Source organism: Mchenga conophoros, linkage group LG17, assembly GCF_057382185.1.
Source record: "Mchenga conophoros isolate Kocher_MC1m ecotype Shallow Benthic linkage group LG17, M_conophoros_male_GT1.1, whole genome shotgun sequence".
Taxonomy (NCBI): Eukaryota; Metazoa; Chordata; class Actinopteri; order Cichliformes; family Cichlidae; genus Mchenga; species Mchenga conophoros.
In genome coordinates, this window is record NC_140542.1 from 10,263,973 (window position 1) to 10,278,070 (window position 14,098).

At 40.4% G+C, this 14,098-nt stretch overlaps 1 long non-coding RNA gene across 1 annotated transcript; it reads left to right on the forward strand.

Moving 5' to 3' along the window:
- Window positions 1–296: 296 nt before the first annotated feature.
- Window positions 297–5,446, forward strand: LOC146555084 (uncharacterized). The gene is made up of 3 exons (XR_014889289.1): window positions 297–473; window positions 4,345–4,430; window positions 4,566–5,446. It is a non-coding gene; the product is annotated as an uncharacterized LOC146555084 (long non-coding RNA).
- Window positions 5,447–14,098: the final 8,652 nt, after the last annotated feature.

Genomic DNA, 14,098 nt, shown 5'->3' on the forward strand with positions numbered 1-14,098 from the left:
AACAACACCTACGACCATGACAATGACAACAACAACCACTACAACAGCACCTCCAACCACCACTACAACACCACCACCAACCACTACAACAACATCACCAACCACTACAACAGCAACTCCAACCACCACTACAACACCACCACCAACCACCACTACAACACCACCACCAACCACCACTACAACACCACCACCAACCACTACAACATCACCTCCAACCACCACTACAACACCACCACCAACCACTACAACACCACCACCAACCACTACAACACCACCTCCAACCAGTACAACAGCACCTCCAACCACCACTACAGCAACACCAACTACCACTACAACAACACCACCAACCACTACAACAGCACGTCTGAACACCACTACAACAACATTAACCACTACAACAGCACCTCCAACCACCACTACAACACCACCACCAAGCCCTACAACAGCACCATCAACCATTACAACAGCGAAAGGTGAGTCTAATTCCCTGGAAAATTATATAGCATATGATAATACACCGAGACTTAAACAGATACCATATGGTTGAATAGATCCTATAGTGTGTTAACACCATGCTTGTTAAATAACTGTCTAACATACCACACAGAGTGAATGGGTTAAATTTAGAGAGGAATTTCCCCACGGGGATCAATAAAGTATACATTATTATAATTATTAGATTTTCAATCCATAATTTTTTGGTCAAATTTTGGTCAAATTTTTAATACATTTTACAGAGTTGGTGTGACAAGGGGAGCATCATCACAGATATTTCTTTTTTTTAGTAACAGTAGCATTTCTTTTTGATTAGGGTATTTTTTAAGACTTCCGCATTATAGAAAAAAGGCATCTGTCTGAAGCAGACCAGTTTTATAACTTGAAGGCAGACTCTCCCCAATGATTTGAAATGCTAAGGACTTTAAATAACAGTCTCTTGCATGAGAAACCTTGATTTTCGCTATTATCTATTATGAGCTATTATTCACAGCCAACTGTTTTGAAAACAGTCTTTTATTTAATATAAACTGTGAATATCACAGGATGTGCACTAAGTAAAACAATTACTGTAAGCTCATCTGTCGGTTCTGTGTGCACATCTGCCATCTACTTAGTATAACTTGGAGTTTCTTTTTCCTTTGCTGAGGCATGCGCTGTGCAGCAATTTGGAACCTTAACAGTTGCAGTTGCTGTGTTTGTCCACCAGGTGGCTCCAACTATTCACAAAGCACATCAATTTTGAGGAAATTCATTAAGCTATTTTCTAACTCTGTTACACAAAGACTCTGCTTAGTTTCACTTTCTGGCTGCAGGTCCTAGTTTTGCAAAAGCATGTCGTTTCCTGTCAGTACTTTTAACTCAAACTCAAAGCTCTCTTATATATAAAACAATATAATCAGCAGATAAGCTTCAAAATATATATTTCAAATCTCAACACTAACTTTAGTTACCTTGGGAATTCCTTGGTTAACATGTTTGGTAATTCAGCAATAAAGCTGCATTTAAGTTTACTTTTGCCTGTGTGTCTGCATTTTGTGCCCTTACTTTGCCTGCGTCACACAGTACATGACAATGGGATGCGCCTCCCTGGCCAGCCAACAACGTTGTCCTTTTCGGGTATAGTTAGCAATGAAATTAACATACACTATTCTCACTGTGAGAATTTCAGTCAGTGAATATAAATTCAACCTTATCTCACAACATAGCAAATGGAGATTCTCGACTGTGCGTTTGTGGAGATGACATGTCAAGTAGCCTCCCCTACTCACAGAATGGATATTCAGAATAACCAGACTGATATTTTGTGGGCCATCATATCCACTACATCATGTTATGAGGGGAAAAAATGCCCCAAGCCACCAGGGCAGCAAAACAGCTAATCCCAGTTTCTCATGGAAGGACAGTCTTATGGCAGTAGCCAAATACAAGAAGCTTTTTCCCTGGATTTTGAGGGGGACTGAGAAACATGGAGAAGCACTGCTTACTTCACATGTCCAAAGAAAGCTGTTAGTTGCAGCCTACCTCAATCTATAGCTACCACACTCGTGTCAGAGGCAGACCACTTTCAGACTGCCGTAACTGAAAGTCACTATGAAGTGGCAGCTGAAGTGGTAAGGGCATTAATGTGTTTACTTCATGTTCGCTGCTTACCTAGCAGAGCTATCCAAGGACATGGCATCCAAACCTGACTGGAATCTGTAGGAAGAAATCACTGAGTTTACTGATATTTGCCTCCATGCGTAGCACTGTGCTGTCCAAACCATAGGTAAATCTATGGGGATGATGGTGTTGCTATTAAACCCATCAGAGATAGATTATGTGTCTTTTTATGAGCAATATCAGTTTGCTGATCTTGATCCAGTTGCTGTAGAGTCTTCCAGTTTGAGTCTGATGGGCCAGGCTTGCCATCCGATATTGTGTGTGTGAATGTTATCTGCAGCCATCACACATTCAAAAAGAGAAAGGACTGGGGTTAACCCAGGCCTTGTCCGACATGCAGATAGCTCTTTTGATGAAAAAACATGGGCTGCACAACAGAGCATGAAGAAAACAAATCATTTACAGCAAAAGAATTATGACAAAGAAAAATAATAAACAGTTCCTGCCTCTTCAAAGAAAGGAAAACGATGTTCTAGTTGAACTGGTTAATTCATTAACTGGCTTTGCTCATATATTCCAGTCTTCATTTTCCAAATTTATCAATTTCTGTGTGCATATCACATGATTTGACCAGAAGAAAGACGTCACCATCTCCAGTTCATGCATATTCATTCTTGCATAGGTATTGGTATTATATTCAGAAAACATTGCAAATTATATTGATTAGACATATTTTTAATAAAGTTAAAATAGTAAAACAGCCCTCTGGCTGGACTCATACCCGTATTTGTGTGACATAAATAACAAGTGGGCTTTTTTTTCTTCTAACAACACCAAGCAGGTAAAGCTGTAAAGGTTTTCCCGCATACATCTTGGTCACTTTGTCTGTTTAACACCTGCTGCTGATTTAGAAAGCACACCTATATTAACCGGTGATACACTTCTGAGAATGGAGGGGGAAAAAGTATCTTTTTGGGGGTATTTTTTGTGATTTGTGTGTCAACCACAGAGGACATACATAAAAAGATCCTCTCAGGAGGATAGTCACAGTTTAGTTTAGGTAGCTGCCTGCTAATAATTACAAATGATGGTTTCTGTGAAAAACAAATCATTAACTTGATAGCCATCAATTGACATTCATGCCCTTGTGCACTCACTTTGCTAAAACCCTATGTGCCCAAGGTGTTTGCATCATCTGATCTATTACCTTAAAAGCATTCTCCCTGCCCCCTTTTTCTTCTTTTGAAGAAATAAACTGGTGACTATAATGCAGCCGCTGCCCCCCCCTCCTCCCCTCCTCCCCAACCTGGAGCTCCATTTAAAGTCACTGATCATCTCCAAGTGCTCTATGGTAAACAGAAGCAGGTCAGCTGTCTGAGGAAATCATACATATAACTGAGCAGGCAATTAAACTGTGAATATCACCAGGTAACATGGGTGTGTTTTTAAAAATCAGCAGCAGGTGTTAAAAAGTGCCTGTATGCAGATAAAGTTAAACTCCAGTTGCCATTGAGCTGCTCAGTGGTGTTAGAAAGAGAATATTAGCTAGAATTACGTCACAGAGAAACACGGAAAATAGTTCAGCCAGAGGGCTGTTTTTCTATTTTAACTTTACTTAAAATATTTTTAATCACCATAATTTGCATTGTTATGTGAAGATGATATTAACACCAGTGCACATATGCATTTGCATGAACTGGAGATGGCAACCTTCTTTTTCTGCAAGGTCTATTCTTCTGTTGTATTACTGTTATATTGGTAACCAGGCTTACAGTACACAAGCTACTTAAGGTGTGTTGTTCTGCTAAGGTCGTTCCACTCACCAGCTAGTTAGAATTGGTGGAATGAGACAAATGTTTGTGAGGAAAACACAGGGAGGTGCATCCCATAGTGAGACGTCTCACTTATGCTACTCTGAGAACTGAGGTTATGCAAGTAACATAAAGTTTTTACCGGTTTCAGCAACAGATTGAATGAGATTTTTAAAATGAAATTGTTACAAAAAAATACTTTATCTTTACATTGTCATTTTGCCAATGGCAACACATTTGTTTCTTAAAATACAAAAATATATATGGGTTTCAGCTGTAAATTAAATCAGTACTTTCAGGTTATTAATTAATCATATTGTCCTAAAAGAACCAGAAGTGTGTCACAAAGTGAGACTGAATTGCATTTAAAAAAAATGTATATTCTTTATATTATTTTATTATTGACTTCTAAATGCAATGTTTTCAAACTCTAAAGCCCTGCAAGCACTGGCACATATGAAGATGAGGATAACTACCTACGGAGAGGTCAGCAATGCAACCATCATTAAACTTATTGAAGAGGTATGCCTATAAAATTATATTATTATATTCATATAATATATTTAAAATTTGTTTTCTTTGTGGATTATTTAAACTTGCTTTTGAAACTGAAGTAAATATTTAGATGTTTAGTCTTTGTGTTTTCTCTCTTTTTAGTTTTTTAGCAACCAGATCCTGAATGGAACAGCCCACAGTCTCTCTGTGACAAATATTCAACAAGTGAGAGTTGGCCCATAAAAGCTTTGCATGGACAGAAGTCAAAAGTGACTGAATAAAGACAACAATTCAAGGATGTACTTGGTTTAACATAATGTGAAGCAGCAGTATGACTGAACTGTCATACTGCCTCTTCACATGTCTTGAAATAAAGCAAGCCATCAATTTACAATTCAAGAAAAGAATTTCTGAGTAAAAAATAAGATTAAATTACAACCAGCTTTGTAATTCCACACCTTTGCCTGTATTTTACATAAATATGAGAATTGGAAATGTGCTCTTGGTGTGAGTGTCAACTTGAAAAGTATAATAGAAATCTCAAACCAGGAAATTTGATCTGTCACAGATTTGTAAGAGGCGTTATCAGTTCTTCAGCTCGAGAAGCAGAGGTCACTCTGACAAGCCTGGTAACCAAAAACTGTAAAGCTGGCTTCTTGCTTATATAGACAAAGAAAAGTGAGTGAAGCATACCAAGTGCATGAATACTGTCCCTCAAATCGGGAAAATCAATTGTCTGTCAGATATTACTGGCAGAACTTGTTATTATGAGTGATTCTGTTGTACTCAAGGTCACCTTTCCAGTTTATTGGCAAGACAGAATTTGAAAGCATTCCTTTGTATTTTACTTTAAAGAATAACTCAAATTTGGAGGATGTACAACACACTATGTGTGTGCAGAGAAACTCTGAGAAAGTTTCTGTCATGCAAGCCAACATTGTTGAGTGATTGTTTAAATGTCTTATTTGGCAAACTCCCTCTCTTGCCATTCAAATGTCAGGTGCATTTTAATGTTGGGAGAAAATGTTTTGTTTTTGTTTTATAGCAATAAATCTATGCAACATATGCATGTTATATTATACTATTATTTTTGCACTAAAATTCTGTAGTGTAATGTAAACTTGTCTTTATAAGTAACCCAAAATTAGCTGTAATGCATTCCTGAGTAATGTGTTACTCTAATCATATTGCACTTTTTAGTCACATGGCAATACAATGTGTTACTGTGCTAAATTAAATAATCACATTACAGCTAATTTTGGGTTATTACTTACTTTGCAAAGGGTTTTTGGTCGTTTGCAGGGACAGATAGATAGAAAGCATCAAATATGTATTTTTCTTCCGGTGCACTGGCACTACCATCAGCTGATGTCAGTTAATGTTTGGCGTTAAATGCTCCAGCTGAGAAGTATAATGTGCAATAACAAATGTGTTACGTCCCCCCCACCATGGTGGAGGCAAAGGTAGGAAGGAGACAGCAACACTGGACAACCACAATCAATCATAACCTAGTGTGACTAACAGTTTAAAACCTGCAACCAGTGTATAGGGTACCCCAGCTTACCTGTCCAGCCTCCCACCACACACAATACAAAGAAGCCTGTTCGCAAATGTTTGTCATAAAGCAGCAGCCAGCAGCTGGCCAGGGAGCTGCTCATTTGTAGTGATCCTCAGAGAGTGATTGGCCAACTGTGCCCAGACCAGCCAATAGAAACATGCCAATCAACTTTGAACTGGCCAATAGGTGGAGACTTGACACCTTAAAGATAAAAAGAACACCAAAAGTAAAGCCACATCTCTTGGCACGTAACACCCCCACCCTTTAAGAACTAAACTCAGGGTTTGGTGACATCTCTAAACGGCACGGGAGACAGCGTCTGCTACAATGTTTTCTGACCCTTTATTGTGATGGATATTGAGGGGATAATTCTGAATAATCAGTGACCAACGCATAAGCCGCTGGTTGCGATTATACATTCTAGAGAGGAAAACTAAAGGGTTTTGATCTGTGAATACTTGAACTGAACTCTGACATGACTCTATATAAACTTCAAAATGTTGCAAGGCCCACAACAAAGCAAGTGTCTCCTTTTCAATGGTAGAATACCTGAGCTGATGTTTATCAAACTTCCGAGAGAAGTAACTCACAGGATGGTCAATGCCCTGGGTATCCTCCTGGAGAAGCACCGCTCATGCACTAACTGTGCTGGCATCTATTTCCAGTTTGAATGGTAAAGAGAAGTTAGGAGCAGACAAAACGGGGGTGCAACAAAGTAAGCCCTTAAGGCTTTCGAAAGCCTGCTGGCAACTCTCAGGCCAAATAAACGGCTTTGAGGGACTGGTTAAGTCAGTGAGAGGGGCAGAAACAGAAGAGAAATTCTTACAAAATCGTCGGTAATATCCTGTCATTCCAAGGAAACGCCACAGTTCTCTCCTGGTGGTTGGTTGGGGGAACTCCCTAATCGCAGTGACTTTGGCATCTGCAAGGCACACTTTTCCTAGACCAACTTGCTGTCCAAGGTAGAGGACACTGCCTCTAGCAAAATCACATTTGGCAAGGTTCAAAGTGAGAGATGCATTTTCCAGGCTAATAAAGACTTCTTTCAATGTAGCCATGTGGGTTGACCAGTCACTGCTATACACAACGATGTATCCAAGTATGCTCTGCAGTTGGGGATGCTTCCCAACACTTTATTGGCCACTCTGTGAAATGTTGCAGGGGCATTGCACATACCAAAAGACATAACTGTGTACTGCAGGAAGTGGTCAGGAGTGACAAAAGCTGAAATGTCAGATGCTTGCTGTGTCAAAGGCACTTGCCAATACCCTTTTAACATATCAAGTTTAGTGATGTATTTTGCAGGCCCAATTTCATCAATGCAGTCATCGATTGAGGTAAGTGATGTGCATCTGGGACAGTGACAGAGTTCACCTTTCAGAAGTCAGCACAGAATCTTGGGTTTCCATCTGACTTCGTGTCTAGGAGACATGGTGAACTCCAAGAGCTGGAGCTTGGAACTGCGAATCCATTCTGAAGAGAGATACTCAACTTCCTGTTTTATGATTTCCCTCTTTGCTGGACTAACCCGATAAGCACAATGTTTGATTGGTGTAGGGTTAGTTAGCACCACATCATGTTTTATGGTCAGAGGGCCCGGTGGCGCCAGTGTCCGGCAGCCTCGCCTCTGTCAATGCGCCCCAAGGTGGCTGTGGCTACAATGTAGCTTGCCATCACCAGTGTGTGAATGTGTGTGTGAATGGGTGGATGACTGGATATGTAAAGCGCTTTGGGGTCCTTAGGGACTAGTAAAGCGCTATATAAATACAGGCCATTTACTATTTACCATTTATGACAGTGGTTTGGGACGGGATGTCATCGAACAGAGATGGGAATCCCAATATGAGTGTTATGATATCATTGCTCTGTTCAGCAGGAAGGTGGGACAGGTATTGTGATAGTGTTGACAATATCACAGAATTACCTAATCGAGCACTTTGAGGCTCAGCACCCCGTAACACCAACCCATCTTCATCTGAAGTAATCTCCACCTTGGACACAGAAACCATCGGGGATGTAACCACTTGCTCTTGGACCACAGTGCCATCTGTGGAAGGTTCACGAGAGTTGTACAGCTTCATCATGTTGACATGACACACCTGAGTAGGACGTCTGCGATCCGGGTTATGAATAATGTAGTTGGTCTTGCTGAATTTTCTCTCTACAACATAAGGACCAGAGAATTTAACGGAAAGAGAGGAGCCGGGCACCGGAAGGAGAAGGAGCACTGTCACCTGGCTGGGATGAACGGTCAACAGCCCGCTGATCAAAGTGTCTCTTCATTTTCGCTTGTGAAGTGGCTAGTACATTCCTTGTTAAGGAATAAGCCCTCTTTAACCTGTCATTTAGTGTTTTGACATACTCTGGAAGGCTTTTGGTGTTATCCACCAGATTAGCCAGCCTCTTTAAAAACCTTTAAAGGACCCCTCATCTCACGCCTAAACACAAGTTCACTGGGACTAAATCCCAGAGATTCTTGGGTTGCTTCACGACAGGCAAATAAAACAAGAGGAACACTTTCATCCCAGTCTCGTTGAGAACTATAACAGTGTTTCCTTAACATGGACTTCAAAGTCTGATGAAACCTCTCTAGCGCCCCCTGACTTTCAGGGTGGTAAGAACTCGAGGTTATGTGTTCAATGCCTAATGTTTTCCGGGCTTGGGCAAATACTCTAGACTTAAAGTTAGTGCCTTGGTCTGTTTGCACAACCTTAGGCAGACCAAAGGTTGAAAAGAATCTCAACAGCGCTTTGACAACAATCTGAGCTGTAATCCTCCGTAGTGGGATTGCCTCAGGAAACCTAGTTGAAACGCACATGACCGTCAACAGAAACTGGTTTCCAATTTTAGATTTAGGTAGAGGCCCCACACAGTCAACAATCACTTTTTGAAATGGCTTCTCTACTACTGGGATAGGACAGAGAGGAGCTGGTGGGATTATTTGGTTTGGCTTGCCAGTCATTTGGCATACATGGCAAGTATGGCAGTATTGAACAACATCAGATTTCAGTCCTGGCCAGAAGAAATGTTTCAGAATTCTGCTGTATGTCTTGTTAACCCCCAAATGTCCTGACCATGAATGGCCATGTGCTAAGGACAATACCTGGGTACGATAGGCAGTAGGTACAACCACCTGATAAACTGCAGACCAGTCTGCGTCTTCTGAGACCTCACTCGTAAATCTGCGCATCAGTAGACCTTCATCTGAAAAGTAAGCAAGCTTTTTCTTCTTGGCATCCTGTTGACTGAGGATAGAAGAATGACACTTGGACAGGGTTACATCATTTTTCTGTGCAGTAATGAACTCCTCTCAGGAGATTGGCAAATTCAGGATTGGTTGTGTTTTGTCAGCAGGTGGAACTTTGGCCTGAACCTTAGATCCAGAGGTAAATGTGATCACGTCACCAAAGGGATCTGACGTCATAAAGGAATCGGCCAAGTCAGGGCCATACTTTTTTGTCTGGGCCCTCGTAACTATACAAGCTGGAAAAATGGCAGGCTGGTCTTTGGCTGAGTCAGAGTCCAGACTCAGCTCGGGTCTGTCTAACACTTCAGGAACGGAAGTGTTAGACAAGCATCCTAGGTAATGACTTTGCCTCCAGCAAGGTCATTACCTAGGATGAAGTCAATACCTGGGATAGGTAATGCAGAACGAATAGCCACTTTAACAATCCCACTGACTAAGGAAGACTGAATGTGAATAGTGTGCAAAGGGGCAGATACAAATCCAAGTTCTACTCCCTGGACAATGACAGTAGACTGGCTGAGCGCAAGGCTGTGGGCCTATCTGGATGGGAAATAGGGGTAAAAACATTCTTATGTGTTAACACAAACTCATCGGCCAACACGGCTGCTTTTGACATTGATGTCACCTTCTGTTCATTTAAGAACATTATGAGTCTCTCAGGTAATGAATTTTTAAAATCCTCCAGTAGCATTAACTCGCGCAGACTCATAATCATCCCCAACTCCGTTAGCAGCACATCATTTATCAAAAAGAGCCCCTTTTTCATGTGCAAACTCCACATATGTTTGACTGCTGGTCTTCTTGTGGTTCCTAAATTTCTGCCTGTAGGCCTCAGGTACCAGTTCATAGGCACGTACAATTGTTTCCTTCAACACTTCATATTTCATGCTCTGCTCTAGCGAAAGTGAAGCTACTACCTCCTGAGCTTTGCCCACTAATTTACACTGAAGTAAAATAGGCCATGTCTCTTGGCCAGTTCAGAGCAGTAGCTACCTTTTCAAAAGCATTGAAATATGAATCTACCTCAGTCTCACGAAAGGTAGGTACCAGAGCAATATTTTTGCTCATATCAAAACTTTCTGGGGACACTTTTGGGATTTCTTTAGTGGCATGTGTTTTCTGCCCTGATGACACCTTCAGTGCTTCTACTTCAAGCTGCTTTAACCTGATTTCTTTTTCAGCTTCTATCTCAAGCCTACGGATCTCCAGCCGGAGATCATAATCTGCTTTACGCACCTTCTACTTCTCCTGTGCCTCCAACTGTAAACATAATAAGCGAACCTTAAGCTTTGCATCCCTGCTAGATGTTTGGGATTCTGGAGTGAAAGGCTTAAAGCGAGGCAGAGTTTGGGGAGCCACATCTGATTTAACTTGGGCAGCCGGAGGTGTAGCAAGTAGAGCTTGCTCTTCAGTTCTCTCTGGAGAAGCTGGATTAGCAGAGGCTCCAGGGGAAGCTAAGGGGTCCTGAGAAGGTACCTCAGTTGTAGCAGGGCTAATTAAGATACCGGACGAGCCCCCACTTGTGTTACGTCCCCCCCACCATGGTGGAGGCAAAGGTAGGAAGGAGACAGCAACACTGGACAACCACAATCAATGAAGGAGGAAGACAACAGAACAGTTAAGAATCAGGCAGGATTTATTGGTTGCTTGCCTTGATAGTCAAACTTAACAAAAGAAAAGAGGTGGTTGATAGTTATTGAGATGACAACCATTGACAATCCCCTCAGAGAGTGTAAGCCGCAGAAGGTCATTGCAGAAAAGCTGCCTGTTTACATAGTGCTGTATCAAAGCATACCAAATAAACTGAAATGGAAAAATATGGTGGGAAAAAGTACACAAGCATCAGGGATCATTGCAGTCTGGAGAGAATGGTCAAGAAAAATCCATCCTTCTTTTGATATAGGATAAATTTGAATAAAAATGAACTAATGCCTATACGTGTGAGTAACTCCTCATGGCTAAAAAACCTCCCGTTTAGTATAAAGAGGTATTCAGGTTACAAAGTGCTATTCCTCTCTATTATTAAATTCTAACTTCTCTCCCTTAATATCTGAGCTTCAGTCAAGTATACAGTTTTGGAACATGCACATCAGGGCCGTGCAGAGAGGTTTAAAGGGGCGGGTGCTCAAAGTTAAAAAGGGGCACATTGAACCAGGTTGAATAACAACAACACACATTCATCAAGAATCTAATATGGGAAGGGCAGGGCTGTGTTGATCTGAGACTGTAGACATTAAAAAGTCCATAGGAGAGATGGTAGCTGATTAAACAAGTGTCATGAGATAATAACAAAATGCAAAGATTGGTGACAGCGCTTGGAACCATAAGGCAACAAAAAACTGTGAGAAATAATTTAGGCTCTGCCTGTGAATCACTCTTTGCTTCTCTTCTTCCTTCCATCCCATCATTTCATATATCACTCTCCACTTGCTGTCTATCTGAGAACAAGGCACAACTTGTTATTGCAATAAACTATAATCTAATTATCCACACCTAATAACTCTTGCACTTAATCTAAAATAAAATGATGACAGAAAAATGTTATAGCACTGCCTTTAGTAGCCTCACACAGCTCCTGCTGTTTCCTCCTCATGTCCTTACCAGGCATGTCTGGACAATGTTATATCATGAGTAATAATTTTTAAAAAATCTATATACATAAAACACACACATGCACGCGCACACAGTGACATTTTAGACCTTCTTCAGAATACTGTATATATTATGGGCATCACGGTGCTGATCCAGAATCCTTACATTATTATTTATTACTAGAGCTACAATAATAAAGCAATGGGGAGGGGGGAGTAATAAATATGAAATAATGTATTTATGATGATTCCATTTGTTTCACTATCCACTCTGTGCAGGGGCAAAGCTTATTACATTTTTAAACTGTAGAGATACAATCATTTTACTGCTGTAAAATCCAAATTTTGGCTTATTTAAAATATAAATCTAATATAATCTGCTTCTTAATGTATGTTCTTTAAAATACAGTGTGTGTTTTTTAATATATTATAATTACAATAATGCATAATTATGTGGACATGCATATTAGATCGTTTTTTAGTGAAATATAATCCCTCCAGAAAGGCAGGAAAAGCCCTGTAACTTGCTTTAAAACTAAATATGTTCCCTAAAACGGTGACAGAGCTACAGACCCATGACAGCCTTACACAGGTAGCCAGCAGCTGTGACCAGCACTACCTGTGCAGTTAATAAAAGGACAGGTAATGTTTGTCGCGCTGTTGCACACACAGCACGCTCGTTTGTTTCAGTTCGTCAGTTGCAACAAGACAGCTTACCAACGTGTACGTAATAAGCTAATACTCCTGTGTGCTACACACTACAGTGTACGCTGTACACCTACTTACTGGTTTTGTCGCATCAGTCTGTGTCTCTGAGTTAACTTGTGTTTCTCCTACAGCTCCGGACCGCTAAAAATGCGCGTGCTCTTTGTGAGCTCGTTCTCGTCTCGTAACCAGCGCGTTCTGCCGTCAAGGGCGATCATTGGTTAAATGTGATCATGTGACTGATGCAAGCCAGATCCTTTTATTTAGCAAAACTGTGATTAATAGTTAAATATTATTGTTGAGGGGCACAGACAAGACTCCACACGCACACACACATAAAAAAAAATAATAATTTTTTTTTAAAAGTTGCCTTATCAAAAGGGCACTTTGGGCACCCATCAGGGAAGGGGCGGGTGCTCAAGCCCCACCTCTGCACGTGCCTGATGCACATTGGTAGAGTTTATGCTATAAAGATGATAATTTTGCCTAAGTGGTTATATTTATTTCAAAATCTCCCTGTGTTTCTTCCTAAATCATCCATTGCGTGTTTCGGTCTGTGTGTTTCCTGTTTTATTTTGATAGTTCCTTGTCCCATGTTCAGTGTTTTCAGTTTTCCTTCTTCCCTGTCTTGTTATGTGTGATTACTCCCAGCTGTGCTCTCCTCTTGTCTCATTCCCTCGTTCCTCCTCTGTATTTAGGGCCTTTGTTTTTCTCCGTCTGCTGTTGCGTCGTTACCCCACATTGCTTGTTTTTCCTCCGTGCTTCTGGTAATTTCTAGTTCTCTGTTCCTGGCATAGTTTCCTAGTTTGAGTTATGTGTTTCTATTTTTTTTAGTTTTATGTTTAGATATTTTGATACTGCAGTAAGGATGTCTCCCTTGGTTCATTCCTTTGTTTGGGTCCAATCCCTCCTGCCATACCGCGCTACATGACAAACTGGTTTGAAGGAAATGGTCACCTTGCGATTAAAGGTAATAACATAACATATAAAAAGACTCGAGTATAATTAAAGGCCCTTCATTCAAAGCATTACTGAAGGTAATATGTATGATTAACATAAGGTAAATGAACAACAAAAAACAGAAATTGCCTTGTTTAAGTATATTTCTGATTCATAGTACATTAATTTACATGTCTTCTAATGTATATACTGCTGAGTTGTTTAATCTATTATTTTGCATCGTAATTGTAATCTATAACATCAATTGTGCATGGTAAATGTAGTGTGGAAAAATATCATTTATGCCACTGAGGTGTGGTGTTGTTGAAGTACATGCACATAATTTTCATCAATCAAATTTGTGTTTAAATAGAGGTCACTATAATTTGCTACTAAATAATGTGAATAAACATGCTGGACTGTAACGCTTTCTGATCTCTTAAGATTCATTTTGATGGCAACTGCAAGTTGATTAGGTGGCGCTTGGACCTGCATTGCTGTGTTGATGGCTTCAGCCAAACTATTATATACTTACTTGAAAGACTAAACTCAGAGTTGTATGAAGACACATAAATATTTTTAACTTTTTGGATTCACTGAATGAGCTACATTATAGATTATACATTATGTTTATTTGACAAGGAACTTGACTGAG